A 21,130-nucleotide genomic window follows, 5' to 3' on the forward strand; every position below is an offset into this window, starting at 1 on the left:
GAACATATGTATATATACATTTCTGGATATCATCAATTTTCTTGCTGTTAATCTGGAGACAAAGATTTCCTTTATGGGGCACAGTCCACACTGGGGAAGACTCGCCTTTTCTAGTTTTATCGCTGAGAAAGGAGACATAGTGGGTAACATTCCATCCATCATAAGCTTTCTTTTCATCCAATGGAATCTTACTCTTCTCTACAATCTTGGCCATTACCACTATGCTTTTTTTCAAGGAGCTATGACTAAAATCTAATCCATTCCCAGGAGTTCTCACAGGGCTTCTAAGTCTGGTGTGGTATGCAGCCGAAAACATTGTCAAATAGGCCCAAGCTGAACCTTTGTATGAAAAAGGAAGAACCATATATGACATTCCCTTTTGTGTATTATGTGGCATAAGTCTGCACACCCAACAGTCAGTCATATTAATGGCCATCTGATGTTGGTGCAACAACTGAATAAACGTATTATACATATACTCGGCGCTCCTTATCTGTTCATGTAGGGGTAAAGTATGCATTTTGTGTGAAAAGACAGAAAGTCAAGAAGGCAAAGAAGTCGTAGTATTAGCAACATTTCTTGATTGTAAGATTTGAACAATTCATCCTGTGCAGGCTAATAAAATACACAAAAACGTAAGAACACACAAGCTACGCCAAATCGACTACGTAATAGTTTACAATATTTTACTCTCATTTCTTGCTTCCTATTTTCCCTACCTACAATTATTTTACCATCCATCTTTATCTAAAAAAAATGTCGCTCACAGCACTCTTCTCCGATCACTCAGATTTTCACTTCTGTATACCTGATGCACTAGCCGCTTACTAAAGAACAGAATCAGGTTACAGTCTGAGTCTCCTACAGTGACCCTGCGACAGAGACAGATGGCACATCTAATACTAATATTACACAAAAAAAGGCAAAAAGAACAAAAGAATGTCTTTAATTAATAAAAAGTGTTCAAGAGTTCAGTTCGTTGGATCTTGGCCTTAAATTGTAGCGTGTTCTGCTCGGCACGGTCTGATCTTTAAACAGTATTTCTGGGTTGGTGGTGTCTATTCGATGATGCACAGGCACAGCAGCTTGAAGAATATCGTCATCCGCTTTTTCAGACTGAGTCCCATAAATCTGAGCATCAGTGAATGGGACAAAACAAGGAACAGCTGCAGTGTCCGATTCTCTCACACCACTACGAGTCCACTGGTCAAAGGGTAATGGAAGTGGCACCTTTTTGCAGTGCACTCCATGCACCCAATTGCGCTTTCCCACCACCTTGACAGCCGTGCGAGTAGCGAGCAACACCTGCGTAGGCGGGGACCACTTAGGCTCCAAATTCTTGGTCCGTTGAAAATTCTTCACACTGACCCAGTCGCCGGGCACGATGGTGTGACCTGGGTCTGTGGAGGCCTCTGGCAGAACACTCTGTACCTGTTGACGAATAACACTTAATTTAGTAGTCAAATCGTGCAGATAGTCAATTAACAGAGGATATGGTATGTCGGAGTATCTTTTGGGACGAGGGACACCCCAAACATTAGCTGGATGTCCAAATACCACCTCATATGGGCTTAGTCTCATACGAGAGTGTACAGTATTTCTGGTTGACAAAAGAGCTAGGGGCAGAGCATCAGGCCAAGCAAGACCTGTACTGCTTTGAATCTTCGCCAGCTTAAGCTTGAGCGTACCATTGTAACACTCAACCAAACCCGCTGACTGTGGATGGTTTACCGCATGGAATTTTCGTTTGATTCCTAGACCAGAACATACTTTCTGCATTATCTGGCTTACAAATTCACTTCCATTGTCACTCCAGACAATGCGCGGCAAACCAAACCTAGGGAAAAATTCCTTAATTAGTACTTTAGCAGTTGACAAAGCAGTGTTATCTTTCAAGGGGTAGGCCTCTATCCAGCGGGAAAAGGCACTTACCACCACCAGAACATACTTGAAGTTGTTGCAGCGATCCATATGAATGTAATCGATCTGCAACACCTCAAAGGGATATGACGGGGGAGCAAAATGGCCTGCTGGAGTTGGGGTTCCCTTTCCTGGGTTATGCATTAAACAAACAATGCAATATTTAACCACATTTTCTGCACATTTCGGAATTCCTTCATTCTGCCATACCGGAGCCAAAGCTTACATATGCCTTTTGCACTAGTATGACAGTATATTTATTTTATTGTTCAGTTAATTAAAACCTTAACAAAAATTTCCATTATCGGTCTTAGGCATAATTAAAATATGATCATTGAGTAAGGTCAGATATAACACTTTTCCGTTATCATCTCGACTTAAATTACAATTTTGATCATTGAGTTTAGTCATCTATTTAAAACCTAATAATTATAATTAAACAAGTAACTGAAATTAGTAAAAAAAATATAAAACAAAAACTTAGTTTTTACATTGCGTTCACAAGTTTTTCTAAAGTCCACGAGAACTTTACAATCTTGCAATTTGTTTGTGGTGACGTTGCGTCCAGACAATTACAGAAGTCCTACAAGTACGTAGTTTCCTTGCCAGGAATATGTTCCTTAAAATGCGCCTTCGCACCGTTGTCAACGGTTTGCATATTATATGAATAAGATCTTCTTTTACATGCCCACAGAGGCGGCAAGAGACAGATTCTGTATGTTTCCAGGCTAGCTCGTCGGCCAATGTTGGGAATATACTGAACCTCAATGCCATCAGCTTTCTTTTGATAAAGGCAGAGTATGTTGCGTCCAGATAAGCCGCTGGGGTTAAAGATCTGTAGCTACTGATCAGGATCCAAGAATGTGAGCGGTGTGAGAAAATGCCTTTGTCCATAATCAGAGAGTGAAATTTTGCGGCCATATTTAGTGCTAGTATGAATGATGAAATGGCACGTTTTTGTCCCATAGATTAGCGGTGCATGTTATCTCCAATGCACTAGTCAGATATTTGTTTGCTTCTGATTTGTTTTGAGTTTCTAATTCGTGCCATAGATATTTGTTCAAATTATTGGCTGCGGCTCTCTTTTTGATCCAATACCACTCCTTTAGGCATGAGTAAAGCCGTCCCAAGCTTTCATTCTTTAGTCCAAACTCTAGGTGAATTTGCGCTGGTGAAGCAGGGTTCGGCAATTGTAGTACCTGTTTGTAAATTTGGGTAATTAAACTGTTTAGGAGAACGGAATATTTGCCATTCATTGCTACACTAGCGTAGGCTAGGGTTGGAAGAGCTTTATTGGCAATCACCGTAAGTAAAGGTTTTAGAGAGGGACCTTCCAGCTTTTTCGATAAAGTGCTAAGTGCAAATATTAGTGCTCTTGATCTATAAGTTAAATACGTTTTCTGGGCCTTTAAGGTGAGCTTGTCATCTATGTAATATTCCAAGTATTTGTAACTTGTAACCCTTTCCAGCTGTTGTCCTACTAGCCAAACATTGTGTGATGTTATATGCCGATTGGAAATTAGCATTGTTTTGGATTTTGAGAAATTAAGAGCCAAGTTGTTTGCAGACAGAAAAGCTGATAGAACCAATAGCTGTCTTGATAAGCCAACCTTTGTCTAACTCATGAGGACGATATCGTCGGCGTAAGCCAGGTGTGTCAATTATAAGTCGCCTAATTTTGGCGGGTGGGCGTTACATCCATTTAACTTTGCTGACAGGTCCGAAATAAATAGATTAAACAGATGCGGAGCCTGGACGCATCCCTATTTTAAGCCAGATGTTGTGCGCACTTTTTTTGATAGTCGGGACCCGTCCCCTAGCCTTACTTGGGTCCAGGTGTCGGAGTAGAATAGCAGCAGACCCCTTAGTAAGTTTTCTGGAATCATCCAGGCTCTTAATTTCGCCCATAGTAGGTTCCTATCCACGCTGTCGAAGGCTGCTTGGAGGTCAATGAAGCACAAGTTCAGATCCTGTTTGATGCGCTTACATTTATTCGCGATCATGGAGATGGATAAAATATTTGTTATAGTTCCGATCCCTTCTCTGAATCCTGTTTGGTTAAGTGGGATCAAGTCCCTCTCTCCTGACCACTTTACCAGATCAACTAATATTAGCGATGCAAAGTATTTGGGTTCGACGTCCTGCAGGGCGATTAATCTATAGTTAGCAGGGTTGGATCTCTCACCGCCCTTGTATATTGGCGTTGTGATGGAACCGTGCCAGCTTTCAGCCACTAGGTTGTATGTTTGGATGTCTGCAAAGAGTTTCACAAGCAATGGGCTCCAATATTCCGGTGCATGTTTGAAAGAAGCTTGCGGTATGCCGTTTGGCCCAGGGGCCCCGTTACTTTTGCTCTTTTTAATTATTTTCATTATTTCCTCAAAGGATTTTTTTCCATGTAATGCGACAGAAGTTGGGTATTTAGGCTGGCTAGTAATTGGCGATTGACTGGTGCAGGCTTCTTCCAATGTCTTTATTTGTTGATGCGATGATAGCTGTGTGTTCCCGATGGCTATTGCTTGGTGAGCTTTAAATTTGAAGGAGAGAAAGATGACCCATTCGGAATCCTGGACATTTGAGGTCAATACATTGTGCGGTCTTGTTAATTCGTTTACAATTTTCCAGAATTAGTTTGAATTCGGAGGCTTTGAGCAAAATAACAAATTAGTCCAAAAATTTTTGTTAGACCTCCTTTTATGTTCCCAGACCTTCTTTCTATATAGACGTCTTTGCGCGTAAAAAGTGTCCCAAAGCAGCGCGTCTTTATCCTGCGACTGTAGCTTCTTTTGAGTTCTTCGCAAATTCCTCTTTAGTTCTAGGAGTGATTTCGGTAGTTTATTTTTGGGCCTTACTGTTTTAGCCTGTTTACCCAGTAGTTTCATTTTTGTCATCAGTTTATCCAGAAAAAGATTCCATGCCTGGATATTATTCTTTGGCTCGTCGCCCACATCTTTCATTGTGGCCTCTATTGTTGAAAACCAGACCGTTTTATTTGCTTCCGACCAATTCATGCGCTTTTGGTTAATTGTGCTTAGGTGACCCTCCAGTATGTGTGATGGTTGGAATCTTTCCGTACAGAGGTTAAATTTAATGTGCTGCATCACATGGTCACTCAAGGGCGTGTATTCAATGTAGAAGGATTCTACTAAATGAATTAGTGGTAGGCTTACAACTGTGTAATCCAACGTTGAATGTGAATGTGGACCGTAGTAAGTTTTTTTTGGAGGACGATCTTTGTTGGTTCTGCCATTCAAGACGCACATGCCTAGATACTCTAGTTCTGACACAAGGTGTAAGCCAAGCGGATCCTTACGAGCTCTCGACACGCTGCATATTTGCTGTGGAACGCTCCAGTACATGTTGTCTGAAGATAATATTTCGTCTTCCTCAGGGGAGTATATCAAATTGGAATTAAAATCGCCAGTTAATATTATATTCCATGTGGGCTCAGTGGAGCGAAGTCCCGTTATTGCGTTGCACAGCACTACGTTTTTTTTCTTTTTGACTTTTGAATTCGGTTGTGTGTAATAATTAATCAGGATTGTTGTCTTGTTGTCTGTTGCCTTTTGTCCTGATAATTTAATTATTTGAATGTTTGGGTCGGAGGAATTAAGCTGCTCAGAATTAATGTTTAGAGAGGTTGACACGTAAACTGCTAGGCCTCCAGTGGCTCGTCCATGGGTTTTGGATTTTTCAGCAGCTACAGTGTAGTGGATGAAACCTTCCAATGCGATATCTTCTTGCGACCAGGTTTCTTGCAAAGGGATGATATCGCAGTTTGCCCATTCATCTAATGCTTGTCCTTCCTCCAACAGTCTTTTTGCTCCGGCGATATTCCACGATATTACGTGTATTCCCCCGTATGCATCTTGGTTCGGCGTTTCTTTATTTGGTCAATACCTCCGCTTGTCGTTTAGCATACTGGGAAGCCATTTCCAATGGTCCATTGAGTGTTGAAATTCCTCAACTTTTATCTCTTCTGTTACTACCTGAGTAAGCGTTAGGTTGCTTCTACCTTTGGCGTTGTGTAAGATTGAGTAGACTGGTTTCTGGATTGCAAGGTCTGTAATTTTCCTGGTAAACCGTGTACCATTTTCTTTTTTTAATGGCAATGGATAAGGCGGGGCAGTGGGTTGTGATAATTGTATGTCCCTTGATAGAAACCGGTCTGAGCACCCTAATACTAATTGGGCAGTCCCTGGGGTTTTCCAAGTAGTCAATGTTTGCTCGTTGCTTGTATCCTTTGGCTCTCTCTGAAATTGTACTTTTTCCAGGTCTGTAGATTTTATGTTACTTAGTTCTTTAATTTTTGCCATGAGTTTTAAGATGTTACTCCTATTTAATGTATCATGCCTGCCCTGTGTCTTATATTCAGGAGTAAAAATTAGTTGACAGTGAACATCTGCAGGCTTGTTTGGATCTTTCCTTGTGTTCTTACTCATTTCTCCATTTGTGTAATTAATGTCCTTGTTTCTTATACTAATACTTTCGAGTATCATTCTTTGAGAGTCGTGGCAAACTTTAACTTCTAGATTATGTGTTCCGGGTTCAGACAATGCTTGAAAAGTAGAAGTGAAAAGACCCTTTTCCTCTGGTTCTGTTCGGGCAGCTGCTTGTACTTGATTGGTATCATCTTTTACTGACCTATTGTCTCCAGCTGAGAGGATTGCGTCATACTGGTTAGGAAATGTGAAGTTTCCTTTTGATCCCGGAGCTAGTAGGTGACTTTGCTTGTTGTTATTCGCCCAAACTGAAGTGGTGCCTTGTGATGTAGTAATTTCTTTGTTGATTTCTTGGTGAGGGTAGGGGTTCTGATCTAAGTGGGATTCTTTGTCTTTTCTACAGTAAGATGATTTTTCAGAAGTATTTTCACTTCCTGTGGTTGGCCCATTGTTTGTTGTTTGCGGCATATTATGGAGTTTATCAGTCATTTGTTTCGAACTAGTCAGGCTATCCGCTGGCTGTTAGCCTTTGAGAGCCTTTGTCGTCGTCCGTGATATATTGGTGGACATGTCAGCATTGGCCCTTTCGTCTGTGCAAGATTCCATAGTGCTATCCTCTGTTAGAGACTTTGTATTAGAGTTTACAAAAATGGGGTATATGTTGAGGCTTGACTGTGAACCTACTTCACTTTTTTTGTTCCTTGCTTTCCGTTCTTTTTTCCTTTGTCGTTTTGTCATTGTAAGCTTTGTAGGAACTAAGTTGGTTACATCAATTTTAATTACTTTATGGGTTTCTTCATTGATTGAGGTTTTTCCGGAATTGGGGGGTTCTTCTGTGCTGGCGTTCTCTAATAAGAGGTTGTCATCTATAAGTTCGTAGCTCTGAGTGTTACCTTTGCCAGACTGGTCAGACTCTATGGCTGGATGGATGAGGCGCTTGTTTAACGTAAGAATCTGGTCTAAAACTGTAGGTAATGTACTTAACTTATTGAGTACTGGACCACAGGTACATGATGATTCGAGTTGGAAGGCATTAGCTTGTGCTCTAATAATCAGAATATTTAGGTCATCCAATTTTGTATTAATACCAGCTATGTAGGAAGCTATTACGTACATTAGATCTATTTGAATGTCCAGCTTATCGGATTGCATTATTAATGCTGTTGTAGATGTTTGAAGTGCTTGTAGTAAAGGCACGGCAAGGGCCAAAGGTCCATTATCTTTGTTAAGCTGTTTATTGGTATCTGTGTTTGCAAGATTAACATTTCTCTCATCTGATGTAGTCATGTGATTTTCGCTGTTTCCCAGGCTTTTGATTTCAGCTGGAGTATCTTCCTCCACCTGAATATGCTTTATATTGGCCGAAAGATCATTCTCTTTGCCTTGGCAATCTATCTGGCCAAGGTCAGGCCATAGGTGAGAGAGCTCGTCGAGGCTCGAGTGCATAACTTGTATTTGATCCTGGCTTGCTCTTGAAACCACTGCTTTTGTGAGCGGTGTTGGTTGTATAGTGGTGGTGTTGAGATCCCCGATGGCTGAATGAACCATTGCTGATGTGGTGACTAATCTGTTAGCATCAGGAGAGATTTTTTTATTGGCTGTGTTGACTTGTTGATCCATATCATTTGTGGATGTTAATGTGTCTCTGTAATGGAGGTGTGATTTCCCTGCAAGGGGTGCATCTCTTGCATCTGCCTCGCTTTGATCTTTTGCTACTAATATTTTAACAGGGGCTAAGGGGGACAATAGTCCTTCAATGTCCCCTGTTGATGAGAACAGTACTGATCCTGGATCCTTTAAAATTTGAAATCGCAAACTCATTGCTGTGTCTTTTCTTAATGCAGATTTTTCAAATAAGGATGCGATTGGCGAGATTAGTGGATTTTTTGGGGGGTTGTTTGCCTTGTTATCATTAGATTTATCAATCCTCCTTCGATTTGCAGGCCCCTTTGGGACGTTGGTTTTTTCTCCTGGGGCCCTTCTCACTTTGCCAGATCGCATATTAACTTATAGATGCTGCGCGGTTTTAAGCCTAGTTTGTTCCGTGGTATCGGGGGGTTTCTAGCACCGAGCCTCCCCCCGCCGGGTGTTTGTATTTGGTGTTCATGTTCTCTGTGCTCCGTCTGTGCCTCCTCCCTCTGTGCTCATTGGGGTAATGCAGCGCAGCTGAGAATTACAAGAGATGAAAACAACTGTACAGCTGCACTAGGACTGGGAGGACTGGGAGGACTATGACAGATGGAACACTCCCCTGAGCGTTCTGACGCTGCTCTCGAGAAATCCTGTCCCTGAGTTTTTCGTGGGTCGTCAGCAGTAGAGCTGGTGGGGGGGCCAGGCGACGTGGTACAGAACTACGGTGGTTTTGTTATCGCAGCGCTTGAAACCAGGTGTCGAGCGCCGAACTCCAGAACCAGGCTTCCACAGGATCAGAAGATAGCTCCCTGACTCCACTGCAGTCAAAATCTCTTTTAACTAGCAGTAAAGAAAGGGAAAGGGGAAGTGGATAGAAAGAAAAACTGCCACTGCGGTGTCTTGCTGGAAGGTACTTCCGTGAGGAACTCCCACACTTGTTCCCTACTCTGTGTAGATTACCAACTAATGCTCATGTTGAGTTCTAACTCTCCTCATAAGATTACCTGAACTAACAGTGGTAATTGCCTCTCTCTTGTAGTCTTATTTAGTAGATAAGGTTTATGCACTGTCCTTCTGTTTCCTTTTCTTCGTGAGTGCTGTGTAGAGCGATGATGATAGCTGGAAAGTTGGTAAGTACAAATATATATATATATTTTCACCTACTACTAGATAAGCTCTATCACTGGAGAAATATTTCGGAAAGTCTCTAGTAACGTAGTAATCCCACGGACCCTTATCACGCTACTAATGGATACTGGAATTTGACGTAACTCAAAGTTCTCCCTCAGGAAATATAACAAATGTAGACTGGACCAAACAGTCTCAAGGTAAGCAAGAATTAGGTAGTCAAAGTCCGCGGCACGCTGGGAGAAGAGAGAGACGCTCTCCTACAACCAGCCACCGCAATACCTGGGTTCTCCCACGAAGACTGCGTCCGAACTTACACCAACTCTTCGGAAACTGGTACGGGACTAATGGCGAGTAGTAATTATACCCTCACGAAGTTCTGACAGGAAAAGTGTGGAGCACTGAGATACACAGCTATTCCCGGGAAAATGACAGTTGAAGTGCGCAGAGCATAAGCGCTCACGCACGAACTGCCTTCACCTGAGGAAAGGAAAAAACACTAGAACGCTAACGGCTTGATCGTGTGGCCGCGATATTGGATACAGTAAAAGACAACGGCAACACAATGTAGCAGGTCTTTAGGAAACGGTAAGCCACCAACTGTCTCCGGATAACTGAGACTTACCACTTCTCTTTGACACATGACCACTCCGCATACAGCGGCTAGGAGCTGGAATCCTGACAGTACCCCCCACCAAAAGTCCTTCTCTCCTTTCTGTTGGCTTGTCTGGATGGATCTTATGAAACTCCCTAAGTAACCTAAGAGCATGAACATACGAACTAGGCTCCCAAGATCTCTCTTCTGGACCAAATCCCTTCCAGCCAATCAAATAAAACAACCTCCCTCCCTTGACTTTTGAAACCAGAATTCTTTTGACCTCAAACTCCTCCTCTGAATGTATCTGGACTGAAGCTGGGGGTAAAACTCTTCTCAAACCTGATGGATTTCTCTTGAGTAAAGAGACATGGAACACTGGGTGGATCTTAAACTTATCTGGAAGCTTAACTTTGACACAGAATGGATTAATGATCTTTTCTACAGGATAAGGAACCACATAGCGATGCTGGAATTTCCTGTTTCCCTTTAGTTTTAAGTTTCGAGTGGAAATCCAAACTAAATCTCCAACTGCGAACTCTGGGTTCTCTCTCCTTCTCTTGTCTGCTTGTCTTTTATAGGAAGCTTTAGCCTTACCTAGATTTTTGTGGGCAATCTGAAATGCCTGCTGCAATCCTTGTTTTACCTCTTCAACAGCCGGAACATCTCCCTCTTCCTTACCAAGCAACATATTAGGATGTCGACCTGAGTTTAGGAAGAATGGTGTAAAACCAGTGGAAGAATGCACAGCATTGTTATAGGCAAACTCAGCCGCCCAGAGTAATGTGGGCCAATCTCCTTCCTGATCCATGAGGTACAATCGCAAATATTGTTCAAGATCCTGATTGACCCGTTCAGTCTGTCCATCCGTCTCCGGGTGGAAACTGGTGGACAAACGAACATCCACCTCCAACCTTTGTAAAAAGGAATTCCAGAATCGGGACAACAAACTGTGGGCCTCAATCAGAAATGACCACCTTAGGGATACCATGAAGCTTGACTATGTGTTGAACAAACAGTGTGGACAGTTGGAAAGCACTTGGGAGGGATGTCAAAGGAATGAAATGGCTCATCTTGGAAAAGTGGTCCACAACCACCCATATAGTGGAATAGCCCTGACCTGCGGGTAAATCTACAATGAAGTCCATGGATACTGTACGCCACGGGTAGGGAGCAATGGGTAATGGAATTAGCAAACCTTGAGGAGCCAATCTGAGTGATTTGCCTTTAACACAAGCTTCACAGGAAGCCACGTACTGCCTCACCTGAGCTTCCATGTTTGGCCACCAGAAGTTTCTTTTGATTAAATCCAAAGTCTTTTTCTCTCCCTTATGGCCTGCCAACTGGTTATCATGAAATTGCTGGATGACTTCCAAACGTAAATCAGAGTCTGGGACATATAATTTTCCCTGGTAATAGGGCTTTCCATCCTTACCCTTCTCTGTCTTCTCCACTCTTAATTCAGTGTTCAAGATCCTCCTCTGAACAAAGACTCTGGAGTTTCTCTTCAAAATCGGGATACTGGATGGTTCCAACAATCTTTTCAGCCGGTATGATCAATCCTTTCTCAACACACTCATTCTCCTCTTCATCATTCAAACGAGATAAGGCGTCCGCCTTTCCGTTCGTAGATCCAGGTTTATATGTGAGAACAAATCAAAATCAGCAAAGTAAAGAGACCACCTTAACTGTCGCGGAGTGAGGGTGCGAGCTGATTTTAAAAATTGCAGATTCCTATGGTCAGTAAAAACCGTTACCACATGTTTTGCTCCCATCAAATAATGCCTCCATTCTTTAAAGGCATCCTTCACAGTCAAAAGTTCTTTATCGGCAATTGAATAATTGATCTCTGCAGGAGTCAACTTCCGTGAACGATATGCTACAGGATGCAGCTGCCCAGTTTCCTTATGACGCTGGGAGAGTATTCCCCCAATCGCAAAATTTTAAGCATCAGCTTCGACAAAAAAAGGTTCCTCCAAAATGGGATGCAATAAAACTGGAGCGGTAGTAAAGGTTTCTTTGAACAGGTGAAATGACTTCTCAGCTTCCAAGCTCCATTCAAATTTAGTGTTCTTTCTCAATAAGCGAGTCATGGGACCAACCTTTTCCGAAAAGTTACAGATGAAACGCCGATAAAAATTGGCGAAACCCAAGAACCTCTGTATGTCCTTCACATTTCTTGGGGAAGGCCAATCCCTTACCGCTTTTACCTTAGACATATCCATAGCCACTCCATCCGTCGAGAGAATGAAACCCAAAAATTCCACTTGACTGGCATGGAAAACACACTTCTCCAATTTGACAAAAAGTTGATTTTCCAACAGTTTTTTCAAAATGGTCTGCACATGACCCACATGCTCTTGAACGTTGGCAGAAAAAATCAAGATGTCATCCATGTAAATGACAACAAACCGATCCAAATATTCGCGCAGAATGTCATTAACAAAATGTTGGAAAGCAACGGGAGCATTACATAGCCCGAAGGGCATGACTTGATATTCAAACAAGCCAAACCGAGTACGAAAAGCGGTCTTCCACTCGTCTCCTTCTGCCATCCTTACCAGGTGGTAAGCTCCCCGCAAATCCAACTTGGTAAAAACTTGAGCTTCCTTGACCTGATCCAACATTTCAGAAATCAGCGGCAGGGGATATCGTTTTTTCCTGGTGACTTGATTTAATGCGCGATAATAAATACAGGTCCTCAATTTCCCATCCTTCTTCGGAATGAAGAACAAAGGAGATGACACTGGTGATTGTGAAGGACGAATGAATCCATTCTCTAAACACTGTTCCAAATACTCTTCCAGGTGACGGTTTTCAGCTTCTGACAAAACGTATATTCTGCTACAAGGCAATATAGCCCCAGGTTCCAGTTCAATTCGACAATCATATTCCCAATGTGGCGGCAATTTCTTGGCTTCCAATTCATCAAACACGGGTGATAAACCACAGTATTCTTCAAGAATTTCCAGAATATTCACTGCACAAATCATCTGTGGTTGTTCCGCCAAATGGCAAGATGGGCCAGGGAAAAAGAATTGAAACAATGTTCCAGGCAAAAATTTGAATTCATGTCAATTGATCTCTTAGCCCAATCGATTCTCGGATTGTGCTCAGTGAGCCAGGGCAGTCCCAAAATAAACTGAAATTGAGGAGCATCGATTAAATTAAACTTCAAAATTGACCAATGAAAACCTGGTCCCAACAACACTATCTCCTCTGTATCATAAACAATGGGTCCAGATGAGAGATTTGTGCCGTCTACTGCTCGGACTGGCTCAGGCTTCTCTTTCTTAAGGAACTGAATTCCAAGGGTTTTAGCAAACTTAATATGACAGAAATTGCCAGTGGCCCCAGAGTCAATCATAACAGAGACTTCGTAAACCTGCTGCTCTCCAAATTGGATTGAACATGAAATTATCAAGTGTGGAGCAGATGATTGAAGCGCGTTCGCCAACGACTGCGCATTTGGAGCTGACTTTCCATCAGCACCCACCAGAGCAACTCCTTCTACTGATGGGGCCTGTCTTTTACCCAATTGTTGGTCTTAGGTCTCTTAGGACTTTCTTTTACAAAATGTCCGGCATTTCCGCAATACATACATAATTTACTGTTCCTCTTCTTCTCACGTTCTTCTTGGGTTAATGGACCTCGATCAGTACTAATCTGTATTGGTTTTTCGACTGATCCTGAATCTGAACTCTTGACCACTTCAGACCTTATTCTGTCGAAACGAGGAGGGCTTGGTCTGGTATCTTTTCGTCGTTCACTCTTCCTTTCTGACAGACGCTGAACTATTTGCAAAATCAAATCGATTAATTCAGAAACTTCGGTGGGTCTCTTTGGAATCTGAGCTAGGCCGTCCTTTAGCTCGTGATTTAGGCCTCTGTAAAAAATTGCAGCTCTTTTCTCATTAGGCTATATAGTCTCCACTATGAGCTTATTGTATTGCGCCAGATACGCCCCAAGATCTCTGTTGCCTTGTTTCATATCCAAAAGTTCATTATCCGTCGCCTGAGAAATAGTTCGGCGGTCAAAAATGCGTAGAAACTCGACCTTAAATTCTTCAAATTTGTACAAAGCTCGGTCGTTTGTAGATACCAAGGGTAAGGACCATGCAGCCGCATCTCCATTTAGATAGGACAGTACGAAAGCCACCTTCGACTGGTCCTCTTTAAAGATAATAGGTTTGCATAGAAAATGTAAAGAACATTGAGTAAGAAAAATTTGGGCTTTTGAGAGGATCTCCGGTGAATCTCTCTGGGGCTGCCAAAGGAATTGTGGGGGAAAAACCGTTGATTACCTGTGTGGATAACTCAGTAGTGGAAGGGGAGGGGGAGAATGGTTGCGAACAGTACTCCCCAGGCAAAGAACTGGAACTAGCCACAAAATCTTCAAACCTCCTACGTAGAACACCTGCCTCCTGACCAGACCTCCTAACCTCCTTCATGGTCTCACTCAATTGTTTTTGTATTCCCTCAAGGACTAAAGCTAAACCCTTAACATCTAAACCCTCGGCCATTCTGATCAGGTGGAAGATTCTGTTTTAGGCACTTCAATCTGTCGAGCGCCGAACTCCAGAACCAGGCTTCCACAGGATCAGAAGATAGCTCCCAACTCCCTGACTCCACTGCAGTCAAAATCTCTTTTAACTAGCAGTAAAGAAAGGGAAAGGGGAAGTGGATAGAAAGAGAGACTGCCACTGTGGTGTCTTGCTGGAAGGTACTTCCGTGAGGAACTCCCACACCTGAAATTACAAAGCACAAGATTACTCGTTCCCTACTCTGTGTAGATTACCAACTAATGCTCATGTTGGGTTCTAACTCTCCTCATAAGATTACCTGAACTAACAGTGGTAATTGAATCTCTCTTGTAGTCTTTTTTAGTAGATAAAGTTTATGCAACTGTCCTTCTGTTTCCTTTCCTTCGTGAATGCTGTGTAGAGCGATGATGATAGCTGGAAAGTTGGTAAGTACAAATATATATATATATTTTCAACTACTTAATACTTAATACTTAACTAAAAATCGTTCTGCGCCAGTGAAGGTCCGCCTATCGTCTCGCTCTACCAAAACTTCAGAAGGGTCCAAGGCAGGGCGACAGTCAGGGCAGCAGTCATCAACAGCCGTCAGAGAGGAGTAGCCGGGCCGTCAAAAGACCTTCGGTCCACTTCCGACATGCAGGGGTCGTTCACGTGGTGCGCTTCCTCCGGAGTTTTCCTGCGGGGCTCCTCACGACCCTCGGGCTCAACCGCTACCGCTGAAGTCGCCCCACGTTGGGCGCCAGTTGGAAAACCGCAGCCTTAAGGCCCAGTGGCGCAGGGTACGCCTAAATCCCCGGGATTCACCTGCCTTGTCAAAACAGATACACGGACTCTTCGGCTGGCATAGAAGATAGTATTTATTAGCTGCAGCTAGTACAGTGGTCTTAGAAGTCGTCAATACAACGAGGTTCAAAAGAGACAGCCACTTAACTCCGTGATGCACAGGTTTATATATCATTCAGCACAATGCAAAAATGCAATCACACACGAGCATGAGCTATAGGCAAACGTTATAGACAAAACTTTAAGTCCAAAACAACTCAAGTTCCCGAGTATGTTTGTCACTCGACCCTTTAAGTATACCACAAGTGAATCCACACAATGCGATTTACTAGCAGAGAAAACACAGCTGTGTGTCGTAGAAGGACAGTTGAGAAACAGGAGAATGCATGAGATGTGTAGCGAAGGACAGCAGATAAGATAACTTAAAGGAAACAATGGTGTGAAATGACATGTAGTCCGGACGGGGATTAATCAGCTCAGACAGGAATTAGTGTACTCGGCCAGACCCTGACACTCGTTAGTAAACATAGGGGAGGAAGCCACCTGACACGCAAAGCAGAAACGAAAAAAACATTGTGTTCGCCGAGCTGCCTGAGTGAGGGTAACACAAAATGGCGGCGATCTCAAAATGGAGGCTGAGCACGAACGAATTCGTAATTTACAAAACCTCAAGATAGTTTACATTTTACTGATGAAGGGAACAGAGTCTCCCTCTTGATCTTAGACTCTGCATTGGTACTTACTTGTAGGTACTACAATCTCTCAATAAACACAAGGCCTCTTTTTAGAGCTACCTAACAACTAAACACATAAGCTTGATGTATATCTGAAAAATATTATTTGTTGGGAAATTGTATGGGGAAAACACGTTTTGGGACCCACTTATTTCTCGGCCCTCGCTTGACGAATCATCCTTGAGACCTAACTATAACTAACTAACTAGGTAATATATATATATATATATATATATATATATATATATATATATATATATATTACCGGTCGCCAGTAGGTAGTTATAGTGGAATTACTTTGGCACCGGTTGACGAATCTGCCTGAAAATTTCCTGAAAATGGCCTCTTCGAGCTCCGGTCCTTCCTTGAAAGTTTGGGGGGGATACGTCAAGCGGGGGCCGAGATAAAAGGGGGGTCCCAAAACGCGTTTTCCCCATGTTAATTTCCATAGGGCGGTCGATTTCACTTTTAGCCCGAACGGCTGAATGGATTTCCACCAAACTTGGCAAAATTGAAGGGACTGGTAGCCTGATGTACCTTTGCTATGTCTCAAGATGTGTGCTGCAGTGGATTTTGAGTAATTTAGGTTCAAAAAAATATATATATCTATAGGCGCTCTCCGGTGCGCGCACCGGAGAGCGCTCCAGGCGCGACACGCGACTTGCGCGCAGTAAGCTGATTGGCTCTTGGGTGTCTGTAAACATTCTAAACAGTCTGGAGCGGCCGCCATCTTGTGTCTCGGTAAAATCGAGACACAAGGGGTTTGAAAAAAAAAGGGGCAAATGACCATAAGGGGGAAGAGTAGACCCCCTCTGACCCCCTAGGTTTGATGTGGGGGCTAAAATAGGGTCCTGAGGGGCATTAATTTTTTTTTTTTTCCGTTTTGCGCGGAGGAAGCTCATGGTACGCGCACCGGGAAGCGAAGCACAGGGAAAATCCAGGACCATATTTATGAAGGCCTTGCGCTGCCAGTTTTGCGCCGCCTGTGCGTCAATTTTTGTGACGCACCAGCGGTGTAAAAAAATGCGCATTGTTACGCAATATTTAAAAAGTGACGGATCTATCTAGATGCGTCACTTTTTAAATATAGTGCAACGAGGCACATTTTTTTACAATGCTGGTGCGATGCGTCACTTTTCTGTGCGCACTCCTTATGACATTCCAGATGTGTCATATTTAATGTATGATGAATCATGTTGCAAGGAGTTACAGATACATCAGTATTTCTGACTTATCTGTAAACATAAAAGTGACGCGAGGCAGGCGCAAGATTTTGACGCAACAGCATCCTAAAAGTGACGCAGAGAAATCTCATAGATTTCAGTACGTCGTTATTACCAAGCTTTTTGCGGGGGAATGCCCCCTCTGCATACATTATACCTGACGCAGATATAATGTGGCGCAGAGTTTTAAAAAGTGACCCATGTACCTAGATGCGTCACTTTTTAAAAATAGCGTCAGGTATAATGCATGCAGAGGGGGTGTTCTCCCGCAAAAAGCTTTGTAATAGCGACGCAGTGAAATCTTTGAGATTTCACTGCGTCACTTTTAGGATGCTGTTGCGTCAAAATCTTGCGCCTGCTTTACAGCAGGTGTTAGACTGACGCAAGACCTTTCACATGGTGCTTTTTCCATGTGAAAGGACATATTACTGGAGTTGCGTCACTTTTGTGACGCACTCCAGCAATGCGTTACTTTTGCACCTACATGTCATAAGGAGTGCGCACAGAAAAGTGACGCATCGCACCAGTGGTGTAAAAAATGCGCCTCGTTGCGTTATATTTAAAAAGTGACGTATCTAGGTAGATGGGTCACTTTTTAAAATCAAGCGCCACATTATATCTGCATGAGGTATAATGCATGCAGAGGGGGTGTTCCCCCGCAAAAAGCTTTGTAATAGCGACGCAGTGAAATCTTTGAGATTTCACTGCGTCACTTTTAGGATGCTGTTGCGTCCTTTAAATATAGTGCAACGAGGCACATTTTTTTACACTGCTGGTGCGATGTGTCACTTTTCTGTGCGCACTCCTTATGACATTCCAGATGTGTCATATTTAATGTATGACGAATCATGTTGCAAGGAGTTACAGATACGTCAGTATTTCTTACATATCTGTAAACATGAAAGTGACGCGAGGCAGGCGCAAGATTTTGACGCAACAGCATCCTAAAAGTGACGCAGAGAAATCTCATAGATTTCAGTACGTCGTTATTACCAAGCTTTTTGCGAGGGATTGCCCCCTCTGCATACATTATACCTGATGCAGATATAATGTGGCGCAGAGTTTTAAAAAGTGACCCATGTACCTAGATGCGTCACTTTTTAAAAATAGCGTCAGGTATAATGCATGCAGAGGGGGTGTTCCCCCGCAAAAAGCTGCGTCACTTTTAGGATGCTGTTGCGTCAAAATCTTGCGCCTGCTTCACAGCAGACCTTTCACATGGTGCTTTTTCCATGTGAAAGGACACATTACTGGAGTTGCGTCACTGTTGTGACGCACTCCAGCAATGCGTTACTTTTGTGTTTACAGATACGTCAGAAATACTGACATATCTGTAACTCCTTGCGAATTGATTAGTTATATATTAAATATGACATATCTGGAATGTCATAAGGAGTGCGTCCAGAAAAGTGACGCATCGCTGTTTTCACGTAGCGATGCGTCACTTTTCAGAAATGAGGCCTCCAGTTTATTCACTGTGTCATAACTTTCTTTTCTAACACTCACCTTCTTTCATTCCTCCTACTTCACTTCCTTTCACCTCTCATACCTTTCTGTTCTTTCTTACTCATTCTCCTTTCAATTATCAATGCACTATATTTCACTTACTCTTCATTTTTTTAAGAATATAGCTCTTTGATGAGAATTGGAGGTAGTTCTGAAAAGAACTTTTGGTTTTCTTCTTTTAACTGAACAGGAACAAAAACAGGGAATGGAAACTGCTCAACAGGAGCAAAAAGAAAACAAAAAAATTAGGGGTGGGAAGGGCAGCGATGGTTCTCCAATGCTCGAACCATGAGCTGGACACTTTGTTCCCCATAGGTGAGGAGTTGATTGCAGTATCTGCATCTGACGACCCCATGGTTAAATGCAGGTTGTATGTTTGGCACCTGCTCCTGCGATTGCTCTCTCCCAGAAGAAGTTGCTCCTCCGGTTGATGTAGAGGCCCCATCTCTGGGAACCTCTTGTGCCAGAGCCCTGACACTTTCCCGGGCAAAATTCTGGGGGTGCCTCCTCTCCACATGTCGGATCATGGTAAAGTTCCCAAAAGAGTACTTTTTTTGGGGGTTACCCCGTGACAGGACCTGTTTGCAGATCCTGCACTCCACTTTTGGTGCATTCACCTTCTTCTGGTCTGCTGGAAACGTAAAAAACCATAGGTTTAACACCAGTTATAGTTAGCTGGAAATTTTACTGATATAAAACCATTGAAATTCCCACGTTATAGTTAGTTGGACTCACTATAACTTGCACGTGTAATGCACTGCTGATGACATCACATATTACATCACTCATGACATGGTCAGTGACATCACTCATGACATCACTGATGACAGAGAGACTGACCTACTTTCACTCGCTAATATATGTATTCACTAAGATACACTTAATAAGGCAGATATCCAATTATTTTTTTTAAAAAAACATCCATTAAGACAATAATTTAAACAAATATTCATCCATCGACCTTAACATACATATATAAAACATATTTATTTATCTGAAAGACACACATTCACTGGATGGTGTCATCAGTGCATTACACGTGCAAGTTATAGTGAGTCCAACTAACTATAACGTGGGAATTTCAATGGTTTTATATCAGTAAAATTTCCAGCTAACTATAACTGGTGTTAAACCTATGGTTTTTTCAGTGAATTTGATAGGTTTTTTAAATGCTAATTCCTAACTATAACTGGTGTGAAACCTATGGTTTTTTCAGTGAATATATATATATATATATATATATATATTACCTACTGGCTATCGCCAGTAGGTATATATAGTTAGGATTAATTCCCTATGGGATTTCTGAAAATTCTATGTCTAATAACTTTGGCGTTTGTGGACGGAATCGGCTGAAATTTTCAGGAAAATGGAACATTATGCTTCAGAGCAGCCCCTGAAAATTTGGTGGGGTTTCGTCAAGGGGGGGCTGAGAAAAAAGGGGGGTCCCAAAACGCGTTTTTTGCATTGAGTTTTCCATAGGGCGGTTGGACTCACTTTTAGCTCGAACGGCTGAATGGATTTGCACGAAACTTGGCAAAATTGTAGGGACTGTTAGCCCGATGTGCCTTTGCTAGGTCTCAATATATGTGCTTCAGTGGATTTTGAGAAATTAACGTTTAAATCAAGATATATATCTGTAACAGCGCTCCGGGCAGCGATCCGGTCCGCTTACTTTTCGCGTTTCGGAACTTTGCGTGCAGAAAGCTGATTGGCTCTCCGGTGTCTGTCAACATTCTAAACAGTCCGGAGCGGCCGCCATCTTGTCTCTCGGTAGGATCGAGAGAGAAGAAGAGGTGAAAAACGAAAGGGGAATTTAATGAAAGGGGGCAAGGTATCCCCCTCTTGACCCCCTAGGAATGTTGTTGGGGTTATTAAAGGGTCCCGTGGGGAAAAGAAAAAAAAAATGATTTTTCACGGTAGAAGCGTTTCTCGGGCCGCGAACTGGGCCGCAAACTGGTAGCGAAACGGGAATTCGCCATTTTGTGCTTCGTTTTAATTGTTTTGAGACAAAAATTATCGCCGCACATCGGCCACAATGCATGAATATCGTTGAAAAGTCAGCGATATTCATGCATTATCCAGCAAATGCTCTTAGCCATGTTATCCACCTTCCATTGGATAACATGGCTAAAAACTGCTCTGTGCGTGACGTTTGTTAACGTTCGATTCGATGGAAATCAGGAAGTGTTGAACACCATTTTGTCACTGCGAGTAAATATTTTGTTATAAATGAATCCTTATTGATAAACATTGTCTGCGCCATCTTGCGTTTTTGTCCAATGCCACAATTTTGTCGTGCACGGCAGCCATTTTAGATGCCTTGACCAGGCCACTCTCTGCACGCCGCCGATTCTCAGCATGGCTCCCCACCCTCGCACGCATCTCCCCCATGCAATGGTCACCCCCGCTCTCTCTCTCATGCATGGGACATATACTTCCCCCATCTGCGCTGCTCTTCTCTGAGAATCACACCCTGTGCCCGCTCGACACCTCCCTTTCACCCTATTCACTACCGCACCCTCTGACACTCCTCTTCCTCTGTGTCCGATTGTCCAGGCCGGACCTAGGCTATCACCTAGCCCCGCTGAATATCGTTGAAAAGTCAGCGATATTCATGCATT

Source organism: Lissotriton vulgaris, chromosome 9 (assembly GCF_964263255.1).
Source record: "Lissotriton vulgaris chromosome 9, aLisVul1.2, whole genome shotgun sequence".
NCBI classification, from domain to species: Eukaryota; Metazoa; Chordata; class Amphibia; order Caudata; family Salamandridae; genus Lissotriton; species Lissotriton vulgaris.